The sequence below is a fragment of the Artibeus jamaicensis genome, unplaced genomic scaffold (assembly GCF_021234435.1).
Source record: "Artibeus jamaicensis isolate MK-2021 breed Jamaican fruit bat unplaced genomic scaffold, CSHL_Jam_final contig_601, whole genome shotgun sequence".
Lineage (NCBI taxonomy): Eukaryota > Metazoa > Chordata > Mammalia > Chiroptera > Phyllostomidae > Artibeus > Artibeus jamaicensis.
In genome coordinates, this window is record NW_026521902.1 from 2,562,097 (window position 1) to 2,579,269 (window position 17,173).

Genomic DNA, 17,173 nt, shown 5'->3' on the forward strand with positions numbered 1-17,173 from the left:
GCGTGGTGGGACTATGTATATGATTCTCTTTAAGGATGGTTTAGAAATGGACAATTGTTAACAAATCTAGCAATTTGGATCTATCACCTGTCAGAACCTACTTTAAAAAAAGGACCCTTCCCTTACCCCCACTTCAATAACCAGAGGGATCAGGGAACCTCATATCCCAGTGCGGGGTGGGTGTGAGGGGCTGGGCACACAGATCTGCCCTCAAACTGAAGGTGACACTGGCATCCAGCAGTGGGAAAAACAGGTTTATGAGCCTTGAAATTCCTTGAAATGGAGAAAGAATATCCATAAAATTCAGGATTGCTAGAAAGCCAAGACTTGCTTCTCCAAAGTATTAAATAGAGAATGGGAATAGAAAATCAGAAGTGCAATTCATAGCACTCGGAATGACAAAGGAACAGGCCATGTGTGCACGTATTGAAAGCTAGAAAATAACTATATCATCCCAATGTGTTACATTCCAGGTGCTGAACTAGGCAATTTGCACTTATTATTTCATTTAATCCTCATAACAACCCAAGAAGATAGGTATTACCACCTTGTTTTGTGGAGGAAATTCTTGTATGTTTAGCATGTGCCCCAAGTCATACAGCTTAACTGGGTTGTAGCTGAACTGGGTTGTAACTCAGGAGGATGAACGTGATCACTATGTCAGCAGCTGACATGTACACTGGCTCACAGTGCCCACAGTGTCATGGCTGAGACATGAGACAAATTCACACAGACTACCGACTCCTGTGGAGGAAAAGGGACTGCACAGCTACTCCCTCAAGGGGGAAGAGCCTCAGAATGGCCTGGCCACCCTCTCAAGGGGAGAGCAGCTTGGAGCATGCTGACCCTTGCCTAGACAGGCTTTTATTGTTTTTTTTTTTTTTGCACAGGAGTTCAGGTACAACTTATTAATCATTGTCAGGCAGTAAACAGTAGATAGTATACAAAGAACCGTTAGGCTTCTTCTAAATCAGGGTCTATCAGCTAAAAGGCTACAGAACTTTGGGAACATAAACTCTTTTTCTGCTCGGGCCTTTGACATTTAACTAAAAACATTCTTAGCAAAGCAGGCCTCACAGGATTGTTAGGAATTCTTTCTCATGCCAGATCACCCGGGGAATTCGCCATTCTCAGCACAAGGCTGTACCACCCTCTGGCCTTGTTTTCAGGCTTAAGTCATGCAGAAGAGGCAGATAGCCAAGGAATTTAGGAGACCTCTCACAGACAGACTGAGGACTCAGGCTTCGTCAAAGCTGGAGGGCAAGGGTCCATCACCCCCTTTCTCCATAGCCCCCAAGTCCTTCCCTGGGGCCTCCACATGATCATGCCTATCTGTGTCATTCCCCGCTTGGAGAATCTTACCATCATTGGCTAACTGATCAATCATTGGAGGCCAGTTATGGAAAAAGGAGCAGAAATGGTGCTCCTCCCAGGGAGAGAGAGGACTCCCACAAGGCAGCACCTGGAGGACTTGGCAGTCCCACATTTGCATGTGGATAAACCAGGAAGAACAACTGGGGAGCAAGACAGATAACACAACACAGGGTTCCAGCACTGGAAAAGAAAGCCTCAAAATCTGTGGCTGTAAAAACTGTGAGTAGGACTTCTGGCCAAGATGGAGGCATAGGTGGAAACATTGTGCCTCCTTGCAAACCAAGTTTAAAAACAAAGTTTTAGTAACAAAAACACAACCAAAACACAGAAATTGAACTGTATGGAAGTCCGACAACAATGAACCATTCAGCCAGACTGATAAACCAGGCAGAGGAGCGAGCAGTGAGACAGACCATGCAAACCAGGGCTCCAGTGACAGGAATTAAAGCCTAAAAGCACCAACTGGAAAAAAAAACTTTCAGGGTCGAGGTGCTGGGAGAAGCTCCCAGGCTCACAGAGAGTTTATTGGAGAGACCAACAGGGTCCTAGAGGGTGCACAGGCCCACACACCTGGGAACCAGCACCAGAAAGGGCGAATTTGCTTGTGGGAAGCAGCAGTGGGGACCAAAATCCGAGAGAGAGCAGAACAAACGCCATTGCCCCTCTCTGACCCCACCCCCACATATAGCATCACCACCCAGCAACCTGGGTGGCCCCGCCATGGTGAACACCTCAGGTGCCTCTCCTCATATGGAACAGGCACCAACAAATCAAAACATGGCTCAAGAAGAACAGCTCAAAGCCCCAGAGCCAATACTTCTAAGCGACCAAGGGATAGCTAACCTATCAGATGCACAGGTCAAAACACTGGTGATCAGGATGCTCACAGAACTGGTTGATTTTGGTCACAAACTAGAGGAACAAATGAAGGCTAAACTAAGTGAAATGAAGGGAAATGCACAGGGAACCAATAGTGATGGAAAGGAACCTGGGACTCAAATCAAGGGAGTGGACCAGAAGGAAGAAAAAAATGACCAAACAGAAAAGAATGAAGAAACAAGAATTCAAAAAAATAAGGAGAGGCTTAGGAACCTCCAGGACATCTTTAAACGTTCCAACATCCAAATTATAGGGGTACCAGAAGGGGAAGAGGAACAGCCACAAGTGGAACACTTATTTGAACAAATAATAAAGGAGAACTTCCCCAATCTGGCAAAGGAAATAGACTTCCAGGAAATCCAGGAAGCTCAGAGAGTCCCAAAGAAGTTGGACCCAAGAAGGAACACACCAAGGCACATCATAATTATATTAGCCAAGATTCAAATGAAGGAGAGAATCCTAGAAGCAGCAAGAGCTAAGGGGACAGTCACCTACAAAGGAGTTCCCATCAGACTGTCAGCGGATTTCTCAAAAGAGACCTATGGATGAATTCCATTCATTTAGAATGGAAGGGCAGATAAAGTGCTTCTCAGATAAGGTCAAATTCAAGGAACTCATCATCACCAAGCCCTTATTATATATTAAATGTTAAAGGGACTTATCTAAGAAAAAGAAGATAAGAAATATGAACAGTGAAAGGACAGCAAACTCACAGTTATTAATAACCACACCTAAAACAAAAGCAAACTAAGAGGACAGCTAGATCAGGAGTGAACCATAGAAATGGAGATCACATGGAGGGTTAGCAACAGGGGATTGGGAGGAGGAGAAGGGGGGGAAGGTACAGAGAATTAGTAGCATAGATGGTACGTAGAAAATAGACAAGAATAGTATGGGAAATATAGAATCTAAAGAACTCGTGACACATAGACATCAACTAAAGGGGGGAAATGGGGGAGGGGGTGTGCAGGGTGGAGGGGAATGAAGGGGGTAATGGGACAACTGTAATGGCATAATCAATAAAATATATTTTTAAAAAACTGTGAATGTTGCAGCAGTGTTAAAAACTCCCAGCCTCACAGGAGAGTTTGTCAGAGAGACTCACAGGGTCCTAGAACATACACAAACACACTCACCCAGGAATCAGCACCAGAAGGGCCCAAATTGCTTGTAGGTAGTGGGGGAAGAGACTGAAAGTGGTACAAGAACCGAGCAAATGGCACTTTTCCCTCTCTGATCCCTCCCCCACATACAGCGCCACAACACAGTAACATGAGTTACCCTGCCCTGGCTAATACCTAAGGCTCCACCCTTACAATGTAAAAGATACAGAGACAAAGAAATATGGCCCAAATGAAAAAACAGATCAAAACTCCAAAAGTTGAACTAAGTGATGAAGAGACAGCCAACTTATCAGATGCAGAGTTCAAAACACTGGTAATTGGGATGCTCACAGAAATGGTCGGGTATGGTCACAAAACAGAGGGAAAAGTGAAAGCTATGCAAAGTGAAATAAAAAAAAATTGTGTGTGTGTGTGTGTGTGTGTGTGTGTGTGTGTGTGTGTGTAACCAAGAGTAAAGGGAAGAAAATCAGAACTCAAATCAATTATTAGGAACAGAAGGAAGAAATAAACATTCAAACAGAACAAAATGAAAAAATAAGAATTTAAAAAATGAGGAGAGGCTTACAAATCTCCAGGACAATATTAAACATTTCAACATCCAGAGCATAGGGGTGCCAGAAGGAGAAGAAGAAGAGCAAGAAATTGAAAACATATTTGAAAAAATAATGAAGAAAAATTTCCCCATCTGGCAAAGGAAATAGACTTCCAGGAAGTCCAGGAATCTCAAAGAATCCCAAAGAAGTTGGACTCAAAGAAGCACACACCAAGGCACATCATGATTACATTTCCCAAGGTTAAAGATAAGGAGAGAATCTTAAGAGCAGCAAGAGAAAAGGAGACAGTTACCTACAAAGAAGTTCCCATAAGACTATCAACTGAAAAGAAAGGTCTCAAAAGAAGCATTGCAGGCAAGAAGGGGCTGGAAAGAAGTATTCAGAGTCATGAAAGGCTAGGATCTACATCCAAGATTATTCTATCCAGCATAGCTATCATTTAGAATGGAAGGGCAGATAAAGTACTTCCCAGGTAAGGTCAAGCTAAAGGGGTTTATCATCACCAAGCCCTTATTACATGAAATGTTAAAGGGACTTACCTAAGGAAAAGATCAAAACTATGAACAGTGAAATAACAACAAACTCACAATTATTAAACTGAATCTTAGTAAACAAAAACCAAAACAAACAAAGTGAACAACTAGAACAGGAACAGAATCACAGAAACAGGGATCACATGGAGGGTTATCAGCAGGGAGGGGAAGAGGGGAGAATGGGGGACAAAGCATAGCTAGTAAGAAGCATAAATGGTAGGTACAAATAGACATGGGGAGGTTAAGAATAGTATAGGAAATGTAGGAGCCAAAGAACTTACATGTATGACCCATGGACATGAACTAAAGGGATTAAGAATGCTGGAGGGAGGTGGGTGGAGGGTGGAGGGGAATAAAGGGGAGGAAATATGGGACAACTGTAATAGCATAATCAATAAAATATGCTTAAAAAGAAGAATGTTTGGTGGAATGTTATCACTAATTTATCAGTGTCTACCTGAATAAGGCCTCTAGCCCAGGACACAATCCAGGGCTCTGGCCTTAGTCCTTTCATGTCCCCCATCTTCCCAGTTACTTGGACAGGAGAATGGATGGATGACATATTATCCATCCAAGTTCCAGGTGGCAAATATTGGGACAGCCAAAGTGTTGGATGACAGAATCAGTGTCCAAAAATAACTTAGGAGACTGGCATGGCAGGCTGAAGCAAGATGAAGAATAATAGATCTGCACTCTGCCTGAAGATCTAAAACAACTTCATAAGCACAGAAGGAGGAGGTATATGTTTAGCAGCAAGACATGCAAGGGACTTGTGGTTTTTATGAGAATCTGATAAATGAAGCTACCTGTGAAAACACAACCTGGTGAACAACAGAGGCACATCAGAGACCCACTGCTTTGTGCAGGTCAAATGGTGCTGTAAGAACTGGCTTTGTCTGGACTGTTATTAAGGACGATATTGACACATTTCCAACTTTCCAGAGGAGAAAAATGTGTTGAATTTGCCTGCATCAAGGTCGAGGATTTATGTTCAGTAAAGATCACCAAAGAAGTACTGACTGGATGAATAACAGACTAGGAAAAGACATTATATAAAATTAACACAGAATTTGTAGCTAGAGTATTTAAGGAACACCTGCAAATCAACAGGAGAAAAGCAGGAAACCGCCAAGAGTGCACAGGGAACACATAGGCATTTCACACAAGAGGAAATGTAAAATGCTACCCCTATAAGAAGAGGTCCTGGGATTCACCACTAATCAAAGAAGTGCAAATTAAAGCAATAGGATGTCTCTTTCTGGTAATAGCAAGAACACTCTCCAGCAACCTCCCTGCTGAAAACAAGAAATAAGCTAGGAAAAATGTTGACAACATTCTCTGTATAGAACTGACAGGATGGGACAGCACCAACCTGTAGGTCACAGGAACCAAGGAGGGGGCAGATAGGGCCTCTCCCTCACATCCTCTGCCCAACAAGAAAGAGTGAAGTAGGTCACTTTTTCATAGTCACTTCAGATGACCAGTTCTCCATCACAGCCCAGGGCCTGCCCAAAAGGAGATGGGAAGTCTACCAGGAGACTCACTCTCCCTAGTAAACCAGGATGAAGGTAAACTAGAAGTGGATCAACCTGCCAGCATTACAGCCTCCCTCTGCCTGGGTGACCTAGGGATTCCCAAGCCTTGACCTGGGTAACTCAGCATGGACAGTATTCCCAGGCTCCTGGAAGAAGCAAACACAAATTCTCTGTGGAGGAAATTACCTTCATTCTGGCCCTCAAATTATTTCTATAAATAATTTTTCAAATATAATGACCAGCATATGAGACACAATTTCCTTGTGTCTTGAGTCAAAGATAACTCGAGACTCAAAGAAATTAGGCTTCAGCCCACTGCCTCAGAAGCCTAATTTTGGGGCTCCCAGATTCCAAATCTGACCCCTGGGAGCAGGGGTGGCACAGAGTGTGGCCATCAGTAGCTGTGTGCCCCAGGGGATAGGGGATAGTGTGGGTGCATGTGGGTGCCACCAGAGTACTGGAAAGTTCTCCCTGGCAGAGTTAGTCAGGTTTGGGGATAATATTCCAACTTTTCAAAAAAAAATGTGCTTGAAGAAGGGCTCAAAAACTTTTTCTAATAACCCAACCTAAAGACTTTAGATATGGAGCTTTCTGATACAGATTATAAAATAAGCAAATTTATTATTTTAAAGAAATAGGTAGAATATATCTTCAGGAAATAGGAAACTAGAAAAAGTAGTATGATAGATTTTTTAAGAACCAAATTGAACTTCTAGAAATGATAAATGCAATAAATTAAATGAAAAACTCATGTCAGTGAGATAGCTACTTCATAGCAATTAGAGAGACAAAAGGTGGGAAATATTCAACATTGTCCAGGATTCAGGCAGGTGGAGAGGCACCTGTAGTGCTTTGTGTAATCAGCACATGTGTCCACTGTCACCTAGCAGTCCTGACCCTGGGTCCTGACACATGCACAAGCCTGTGCAAAAAGCAGCATGAGAACCTTCATCCCAGGTTTGTACTAGGTGAACACCCTAGTGTAGTTGGCAGCGGCTTTATTAAGACACATATAGAAGGAATGTTTCATTTGGAATAATTCATGCTGTAACTTATAGAAACTGAAAAAAAGAAAAAAATCTTCTCTCTCCTTTTTAAAAATTATATTTTACTGTTTATGCTATTACAGTTGTCCCAATTTCCCCCCTCCCCCCTCCACCTAGTCCCCCACTCCCTCAGGCAATCTCCACATCATGCTTATCAGTCATGCATATATGTTCTTTGGCTACTATTAGGTTGGCCAAGATGTTCATTTAGTTTTTTTCTGTACAATGGCTCTAGTAGTGCTTAGTTGTCTTTAACTTCATTTAAAACAACTTTGTTAAATTCTATTGTGACAGCTTTTGTATCTGTGTACACTCAAAAATTTATCAAAATTGGTGAATTTTTGTGCAGCCATTTTAATACTGAAGATGGAAGAAAATATGCAACACTTTTGGTGTATTATGCTTTATTATTTCAAGAAAGGTAAAAATGCAAAAAAAATTTGTGCAATGTATGGAGAAGGCGGTGTGACTGATTGAATGTGTGAAAAGTGGTTTGTGAAGTTTCTTGGTATTATTGACATTCTGGCCAAATAATTCTTTGCTTTGGGGCTGTCTTATTCATTGGAAGATGTTTAACAGCACCCCTGGCCTCCACCCACTAGAAGCCAATGGTGGGAGATAGCCTACATACTCAAAATAGCCAAATCAATGAAGTTATTGGTGAAAATGAAAAATGTCTCTTTTATTTGATGGAAAAAACTAAATAGACTTTTTGGCCAACCCAATATATTTCCTATGCTGTATTTTACATCCTCATGACTATGCTGTAACTACCGATTTGTACTCCCTAACTCCCTTGTATGCCCATCTCACCACCTCCCTCCCCTCTGCCAACTACAAAAACTTTCTCTGTATCTATGCTGTTTCTGTTCTGCTTGATTGTTTATTTTGTTTTTTAGATTAAATTTTGATAGATATGTATTTATTGCCATTTTATTGTTCATATTTTTAATATTCTTCTTAAAGAAGACCCTTTAACATTTCATGTAATACTGGTTTTGTGGTGGTGAACTCCTTTAGCTTTTTCTTGTCTGGGAAGTTCTTTATCTGTCCTTCGATTCTTAAATGATAATTTTACTGGGCAGAGTAATCTTGGTTGTTGGTCCTCGATTTTCATCACTTCAAATATTTTGTGGTAATCTCTTCTTGCCTGCAAAGTTTCTTTTGAGAAATCAGACTTCTGCCAAGATGGAGGCATAGGTGGAGACACCGTGCTTCCTGACACAACCAACTAAATAATAGCAACAGAAAACACAGCCAGAACACAGAAAATTGAACTTTTCGGAACTCTGATAACAACAAATTCTTCAGCCTGACTGGTAAGAGGGACGAAACCAGCAGCTGGCAGAGCGGGGAGCACAGGAAAACTCGGTCAGACAGACTCAGGGGCACGGAATCCAGGCACAGGGTTGGACCTGGTGGGCAACTCAGCAAGCAATCGTGGGGAAACAGCGAGGGAGCAGGGCTGCGGGTTGACTGTGGTCACGCATATGTGTGTGGATAGACAAGCAAGGGAGTGGGCGATTGGATGAGAGCCAGCAGCCCCAGCGGCAAGCTGCGGCGGAGGGCACCGCTATTTCCCAACTCTAACCCCGCCTCCACATACAGCGTCATAATCCAGCGACCTGGGAGTCCAAGGCTCCGTTCCTCAGACTTAATGGGCGCAAACAGACCAAAAATGGCTCAAGAAGATCTCAAAGCCCCAGAGCCTATAAATCTAAGCAATGAAGAAATAGCAAAACTCTCAGACGCACAGTTTAAAACACTGGTGATCAGGATCCTCACAAAACTGGTTGATTATAGCCACAAATTAGACAAACATATGAAGGCGAAACTAATTGAAATGAATGAAACTGCACAGGAAACCAATAGCGATGAAAATGAAACTGGGACTCAAATCAATGGAGAGGACCAGAAGAAAGCAAATAATGGCCAAACAGAAAAGAGTCAGGAAGCAAGAATTCAAAGAAATGAGGAGAGTCTTAGGAACCTCCAGGACATCTTTAAACGCTCCAACATCCGAATTATAGGGGTACCAGAAGGGGGAAAGGAACAGCCACCAATGGAAAATTTATTTGAACAAATAGTAAAGGAGAATTTCCCCAATCTGGCAAAGGAAATAGATTTCCAGGAAATCCAGGAAGCTCAGAGAGTCCCAAAGAAGTTGGACCCAAGAAGGAACACACCAAGGCACATCATCATTACATTAGCCAAGATTAAAATGAAAGAGAGAATCCTAGAAGCAGCAAGAGCTAAGGGGACAGTCACCTACAAAGGAGTCCCTATCAGACTGTCAGCGGATTTCTCAAAAGAGACCTTCCAGGCAAGAAGGGGCTGGAAAGAGGTATTCCAAGTCCTGAAAGGCAAGGACCTACATCCAAGATTGCTCTATCCAGCAAAACTTTCATTTAGAATGGAAGGACAGATAAAGTGCTTCTCAGACAAGATCAAATTCAAGGAGTTCATCATCACCAAGCCCTTATTATATGAAATGTTAAAGGGACTTATCTAAGAAAAAGAAGTTAAAGAAACATGAACAGTGAAAGGACAACAAACTCACAGTTATTAACAACCACACCTAAAACAAAAGCAAACTAAAAGGACAGCTAGATCAGGAGTGGAAACATAGAAATGAAGATCTCAAGGAGGGTTAGCAACAGGGGAGTGGGAGGAGGAGAAGGGAGGAGAAGGTACAGAAAATAAGTAGCATAGACAGTAGATAGAAAATAAATGGGGGGGGCAAGAATAGTATGGGAAATATAGAATCTAAAGAACTTGAGACACATGAGCATAAACTAAAGGGGGGTAATGGTGGGGACGGGGGGGTAAGGTGAAGGGGAATGAAGGGGGGAATAGAACAACTGTAACAGCATAATCAATAAAAAAATAAATTAAAAAATAAATAAATAAATAAAATTTAAAAAAAAAAGAAATCAACTGACAATCTTATGGGAGCTCCCTCAATCGTAATTAACTACTTTTCTTTTATTGCTTTTAGATTCTTTGTCTTTAACCTTTGGCATTTTAATTATGATGTGTCTTGGTGTGGGCCTCTTTGAGTTCCTCTTTTTGGAACTCGCTGCACTTTCTGCATTTGTATCTATTTCTTTCGCCAAGTTAGGGAAGTTTTCTGCCATTATGATTTCAATTTCTTGCACTCTCTCTTCTTCTAGCACTCTCATGATGCAAACATTGGTATGCTTGAGGCTGACTCAGAAGATCTTAAACTATCTTCATTATTTTGGATTTTTTTTATTTCTTGCTGTCTGATTGGATGTTTTTGCTTCCTTATATTCCAAATAGCTAATTTGATTCTCAGCTTCATCCACTCTACTGTTGATTCCCTGTAAATTGTTGTTTATTTCAATTCAATTAGTGTATCCTTTCTTTTATGACTGGATATTTTTAATACTGTAGCAGTTCTCACTAAGTTCCTTGAGCATCTTTATAACCAGTGTTTTGAACTCTGCATCTATTAGATTGCTTATCTCCATTTCGTTTAGTTCTTTTTTTGGGGGGGGGAGTTTTGTCTGTGCTTTCATTTAGGCTATGTTTCTTTGTCTCCTCATGTTGGCAGCCTCCTTATATTTGTTTCTAGTATTAGGTAGAGCTGTTATATTTCCCACACTTGGTAGAATGGACTAATGTAGTAGGTGTCCTGTAGGGTCCAGTGGCACAGCCTCCCTCATCACTCAAGCTGGGTACTTGAGTGACTGTAAAACTGACCAATTAGTTGGATAAAGTTACTTTCTCACTGATTCCAATTATTTGTATCATTTATTTTTGCTAAATATATGAACAAAACCATCTTTTCAAATTTCTGGTTAATGGTTAAATTTATTTCTTTAGTTAATTATTTAATGTTATGAAAAAATTTAAGTCCACATAATAAAATATAACCTAGAGCTAAATTTGAGATGTGAAGAGCATGTATCAAATATATGTCAGGATGTGAGGGTGTTACGGTAGCATGAGTGGCCAGAGGGGAAATGAAGGCAGGGCCCTCATCACTTAAATCTAACAAAGAACTTAATATAGCAGGCTAAAAGCAAAAGCTTACACATTTACCCAGTAATCCTGAGCCTGGTCCAATAAAGCAGGCAGGCATTCCAAATAGCAAGTGAAACTATGATAGCACAGGACTGGGGGAGCCCTTGAAAGTCTGTGTGTATCATCTCCACTAACTGAGAAAAGGAAAACCTTGAGACTGTGTATTCATCCCAAGGCCTGGAAGGGAGAAGGGGAGGGGACTACAAGGCTCAAGGGAAAAACCCATAAACCAACTTTCGTTAACTGCCTGTCTCTCATCATGTACAAAATGAATAGAGTCTAGAGCAAGACAGGGATTCAGACTAACAGACCCCCACACAAACCTATGTTTGGGTAGTCATGTCTCCTGGGAAAGCTGGCACCACCTTTACCCATCACTCAATATGTAAGTCCCTCACCTCCATCCCACCAACTATATAAGCCTCAGAACAAAGGACTCACTCTCTTGGCTTCCTGGTTCTTTTTGCCACATGGGGGGTGCTCTGGCCACTGTCCTTTGGCCACTCAGCTCCTAGCCACCTGGCCTCCGGCCACTTTTGCTCTAGCCATGCTTGTTTTTGCTTTCCTATTGGAATTTAGTATTAATAACGTTTGCTTGCACACTAATGGCTCACTGGCCTGTAATAGTTTACTGCATCAGTGAGGAGAACCAAGTTTCTGGGAGTTTCTCCTGTAACAAGGGCAATCTGGCTGTGACATCTGTTACATCATTGGTTGCCAGGTTTGATTTGGCTGATCTGGCTGGCTACACAGGTATCCCCTTCCTCCCTCACCATTCCATGTGCATTCCTTCCAAAGCTGCGCACTTGGTTGAAGAGGATGACCTTCTCAAATAGAGGAGAGGACTGGCCCTCAATCAAGGGTATATGAGTAGTTGTGCTCCCCTGCTAGAACTGCCAAACAAGCTCTCAAATGTATGTCAAATAACAAGCTCTAACTTCCAGCAGAAAGTTGATTAAACCAAGAGATCCAGACCAGTACTTTTTAAATGAACTTATACCATATGTTTTTTAAAGTAAATATGTAGATATAGTTTATTTGTCAAGAGTAAATGACAGCTATATTTAGAATGTTCAAGTACAAAAAGTGAAAAATTATATGCCTATGGGTGTTAAGAAACATTTAATTGTTCTGAGACTACTAAGGCATTGTATTCAATTATCCTTTAAGATATAAATTATCTAAATTTTTATATCTTTAACATTCAGATGTTTATAGCTATTTTCTTCCGAAATATTGTTAATAACATGGCTCAATCTTATTTTCCCCCCTGGAAGACAGAGTTTTCAGCATCAACTATATAACACATCATAATGAGCCTGGCTGGTGTGGCTGAGTGGATTGAGTGCTGGCCTGCAAACCAAAGAGTCACTGGTTCGATCCTGAGTCAGGGCACATGCCTGGGTTGTGGGCCAGGTCCCCAGTATGGGACATGCAAGAGGCAACCACACACTGATGTTTCTCTCCCTCTCTTTTTCCTTCCCTTCCACTCTCTCTAAGTAAAAATAAATTCTTTTATTTATGTTTTTAAATATCTTATTTATTTATCTTTAGAAGGGAAGGGAAGGAGAGAGAGAGAGAGAAAAATATCAATGTATGGTTGCTTCTTGTGCATCCCCTGCTGGGAACTGGCCCCTGCTGGGAACTGGCCTGCAACCCAGGCATGTGCCCTGACTGGGAATCGAACTGTGATCTTTTGGTTCACAGGCCCGTGTTCAATCCACTGAGCTACACCAGTCAGGGCAGTAAAAATAAATTCTTTAAAAAAAATAATACATCATAATGAAAATATTGTGATAACACCTAGGTTCAAAAATACTTAACACTAGAAAAATAGTTTATATACTTAGATGTTTTTTAGTTTTAAACATAGCTTGTTTCATCAACCACGGTAAGGCATACTGAAGCATGGAAAGCCATCATGTTATATAAAATTTGATATAAAAGCTTAGGATCATGTTATCAACTGAGTATTTGTATCGAAAATAAAGAAGTTCCATAAGACTATTGAGAGGTTAGAGTTTCAGGTACATAATACATTTTAAAACATATTCCCCAAATTTTATCTTTATTACATACAAGAAAAGTTCACCTTGGAATGTAAAAGCTATTGGACAGCTATAACATGGGTGAGTTTGGTGTTTTCAATGACGCTAACACTGCTCTGTGGCACAACACTCTGCAGAGTGACCATAAGTGGGCAGCAGGAGAAATGATCTGAATTCATGACAAACCAGCACCTTAAAAACTTCCAACCACAGTGGATATGTTATATCACTCACTCTGGCTTATGCACTGACCTTATATTTAAAAGTATTTTTCCATGAATGGCAGTAACTGACCACTTGCCAGATACAGAATAAGCAATATAGCAAGTAAAAACAGCAAGATACTTCTAATATTTTAATAACTTTTGCTCGAGATGACCTTCTGTTATCTGGGAACTTTTTTTTTTTTTTTTTACATAAAATTGAAGTTCTTATGGTCCTTGTCCTTCAGGTTCCCGTCAATTGCTATAAAGTTCTGGTTTTGGTATACCTTGGAAGTAGCTTTCTTTTTAGAGAAAGAGATTATTTCTTCTTCCAAAAGTCTTCTCTTTTCTTCAGGCTTCATTATCTCTTCCTGGTGAACTCTTTTAAGGTGCTCAAATTCAGCCTGTACCTCTCTTTCAGTATGGCTTCTTTCTCCTTTACTCGCCAGTACAAACATCTGCTTCATTTCTTCTTCCTTTCCTGGATGGGCGTTCCCCATGAAATCTGTGTCTTTGACACCGTGGATTTCTTGAACACTGAGCAGCTTACTCTCTGGGCCCATGCCCCTAAAGCCCATTTCCTCCTGTTTGCAGCACCTGTACAGTTCACAGTGCCTAGTGTGGGTCTGTCCTTGCAGACCCTCCATGTTTGTATGAATGAGCATTCCTGGAGTTTTACAAAGTAGCAGTGGTTTTTGTTGTCCACTTGTACGTAACCCATACTTTCTACAACTGCAAATGGTAAGTGTCCATTCAATGAAACACTGATTTTACTAATAGTTTCATCATCTTTTGGGAATTGGTATAGGTGGGTATAATTTCTTTTTATTTTATTTTATTTTTATTTATTATTATTTTTTTTAATATTAAATTTTATTTAGTTACTTTTCAAGTACATTTTTTTTTATCTATTTCTCCCATCCCACCCCACCCCCCCCGCCCGGTCTCCCCCCTCCCTCCCATTCCTCCCCCCCCCAGTCCTCATCTCTGTGTCTTTCATACTTGTTCCTCAAAATCCCTCCCCCTTTTTCCCCTTAAGTTCCCTTCCCTCTCCCCTCTGGTCGCTGCCCACTTGTTCTCTATTTCAGTGTCTTTGTTTTTATTCTGTTTGCTTGTTTGTTTTATTCTTTAGCTTCCTGTCAAAGGTGAGATCATATGGTATTTGTCCTTCAATGCCTGGCCTATTTCACTCAGCATAATGCTTTCCAGTTCCATCCATGTTGTTGCAAAAGGTAGTAGCTCCTTCTTTCTCTCTGCTGCATAGAATTCCATTGTGTATATGTACCACAATTTTTTGATCCATTCGTTTACTGATGGGCACCTAGGTTGCTTCCAACTCTTGGCAATTGCAAATTGTGCTGCTATGAACATTGTGGCGCATAGGTTCTTTGAAATTGATGTTTTAGGATTCTTGGGGTATAATCCTAGCAGTGGAATTGCTGGGTCAAAAGGCAGGTCAATTTTTATTTTTCTGAGAAAATTCCATACTGTTTTCCATAATGGAGGTGGGTATAATTTCTGACCAGTTCACTCATGTGCTTGATCTTCTGTAGTTCAGTAGTTCTGAAGTTCAGTTTTAGAAATTGCATCTGCTTTGGCAATCACTGGTATAATGTTCACTTTGTCAAGGCTCTTCTTGGTTAAGAGATCAAGTGTCTTCGGAGATGAAAGAGGCACATGTGGATATGAAAATCATGGTAGTTAAAGAGAAAATGCTAAGTCTTCAGGTCTTAGACTTGGCCTCAAACTCAGCATCTACGTAGTCAACTATTGGTTAGTAGCTCTCCTCTTTGTTTATTTGGTTACCAAATCCCACTCTATTCACAATGGTCAGTTTCAATCAAACAGTTTTTTTTTGGAGTTCATATGTCTGAGCTTTAAGTCTATCATGTGGGTGAAAATGTGAGGATTTGCCCACATATTTGCACACATGGTTGGTATGTCTCGGTGGATTGAGTGCCAGCCTGTGAACCAAAGGGTTGCCAGTTTGATTCCCAGTCAGGGCACATGTCTGGGTTGTGGGCCAGGTCCCCAGTGCAGGGCATGCAAGAGGCAACCACACATTGATGTTTCTCTCCCTCTCTTTCTCCCTCCCTTCTTCTCTCTCTAAATGTAAATAAATAAAATCTTTTAAAAATAAAAATGTGAGGATTCATGGTCTTCAAAATTAGTATTAAACAATATATCAATTAGCATTGATTTTTCAGTTCCAACCTCCTTAACACAGAGAATATTAAAACAGAAACCTTGCTGAGTTTATCTGTTGACCAGATGATTAGGCAAACTCTCAAAACCAAAATGGCCAGACACAGTTAAAAGTTGAAAATTTTCTCTTGTCTCTGTTCATCACCAGATACTTCTTAGGACATACAAGATTCTGTTGCCCTGTGAGACTGAAAGAGCCCAAATCATACAAGCCAGTAAGCTACAGACACATGTCCGACCTGACTGCAAAGCTAGTGTTCCTTCAACTGTCCCAAGTTGTAAACCAAATACATATTCACTGTGCAGGTGCCGTGCTACCTCAGAGGGCGTGGTCCCAGTGGGAGCTGAGCACAGTGGGCTAAGGGAAGGCAGACAATAGTCTCAGCCCCACCCTAGAGACACTGAGGGAGCTAGGGACAGGGAGGGTTTAGCATGCAGGCCAGGTTCACACCATATGTTTTAAGTAGTGAATTTAATCTACCTCGTTAAAATTAGATTTCTTTACTCCAAACTCTAAATGCAATTTATGCTGATAATATTTAAATAGTTGGCAATTCTTGAACACCCCTGGATGGTCCCTGGAAACTCATCCCTAGACAAGCTCAGGAGACACACCCCAGCAGCCTTTCTGTGGCTGGGTAACAGGACTTACTACTGAAATGTATTGCCAGCGATCAGCCTTATTGTTTCTGGCTTGTTGGGTAAAATTGTATTGAGGTTACATGCACAAGCTCCTCATTAAGACATGGAATTTACATTGGTTTGCTGTGTTGGACTTGGAATGCTCATCTCGGAGACATTTTTATTAGATTCTGGAAACTCTAGGGCAAGGGTGTCTAACCTGTGGTCATGGGCCATATGCAGCCCAGGATGTCTATGAATTTAGCCCAACACAAAATCGTAAATTTACTTAAAACATTGTGAGATTTTTTGGTGATTATGTGTCATAATGTATTTAACATGCGGTCCAAGACAACTCTTCTTCTTCCAGTGTGGCCCAGAGACACCAAAAGGTTGGACACCCCTGCAGGGATTTCTCATAAATATGATTCTTGTGATTGCCTTTTCTGTACACAAAATCCAAATTGGAAAAATGAAAGAAAATTGAAAACAAAATTTCTCTACTTAAAATGCAATTATTTTGTAGCTTTATGAATTCCTTTTCCTTTTTTTAAAAAAAGATTCTATTTATTTATTTTTAGAGGGGAAAAGAGAGAGAAAGAGAAGGAAAGAAACATCAATGTGTGGTTGCCTCTTGTACAACCCCCTACTGGGGACCTGGACTGCAACCCAGGCATGTGCCCTGACTGGGAATTGAGCCGGTGACCCCCTTGCTTTGCAGACCAGCACTGAATCCACTGAGCTACACTAGCCAGGGTTCTTTTTCCTTTTTCATTAGTTATTTAACACATTCTTATGATCCATTGGGGTAACTGGCCTGAATTGAAACTGAAACTGGGAAAAAAATACATATATAGTCCAGGTGATGGTGTTTTTTTCCCCAAATAGTTCTGACTAACAATGTGGAGAATTTGCAAGAGCATGAGCTTTACAATCATTCAGACCTGGGTTAACTGAGGCTCCCGAATTAGTTGTAGATTAATAATCCTGTTGCAGTTTTC

The 17,173-nt window shown here is 41.0% G+C and overlaps 1 pseudogene; it reads right to left on the reverse strand.

Moving 5' to 3' along the window:
• Nucleotides 1-13,555: 13,555 nt before the first annotated feature.
• LOC119041223 (septin-10-like) lies at nucleotides 13,556-16,409 on the reverse strand (annotated as a pseudogene).
• Between the last annotated feature and the right edge of the window lie 764 nt (nucleotides 16,410-17,173).